Here is an 842-nt window from a genome sequence, read left to right on the forward strand (position 1 = left end):
CTCTTATGATTATGATGATTTTAATTCGAGCTAAGTGAGTCATTTATATCAGCATAATCATAAGAGAGTAAAATATATCGGGTGAAACATGTGAGTCATCATAATAAATCTCAATTCACTTCCATTTTGATTTCAAATCATCAAAGCAATCAAATCTCATAACAATTCTCTTTGGAATATATGTTCATTAAATCTTTTGAAAATAATGACTTTCTCAAACTCAGTCTTTCAAACAAATATGTTTTCATCTCAGATAGAAGAATAAGACTTTTCATATTAGATAAGAGAATACACACACACACATTGAGAGTCTCTTACAACCGACATAAATCATGTGAGATACATGAAGTCCAACGTCCAACCCGCGTTGGGGAGAGCTGTCTTATCCTTGCCATCGGAGTAGGACCTCAATCATTCTTTTCACTAGTGATCACTATATCAATTAACCTTAGGCTCATATCCTATGGGGGCACGTAGTTCTGGGGAAGTACCAATCACAGCTATACCTCTCACTCGGTGCTAAAGACTACTCTCGGACTTAGCTCAGATATTTTCAAAAGAAAATCCATAACAACACAATTCAACAATTCATAATGGGAGCCATCATGCTACCCCTTTATCATAACCAATCAAAATGTGAATTTCTTTTCTCATTAGAGTTCAAAAATAACTCCTTCAAGACCAAAAGGTCAAATCAATCCAATCTCAAAGTGTATATAACAGATTACTTCAACAAAATATAAATCCAAATTGAGTTCAACAACCCATATATCAATACTTGATCAAAACATTTCAAGATTCATACTTTATATATCAAACATGTATGATTCATACGACAATCT

Source organism: Capsicum annuum, chromosome 7 (assembly GCF_002878395.1).
Source record: "Capsicum annuum cultivar UCD-10X-F1 chromosome 7, UCD10Xv1.1, whole genome shotgun sequence".
In the NCBI taxonomy this organism is placed as follows: domain Eukaryota; kingdom Viridiplantae; phylum Streptophyta; class Magnoliopsida; order Solanales; family Solanaceae; genus Capsicum; species Capsicum annuum.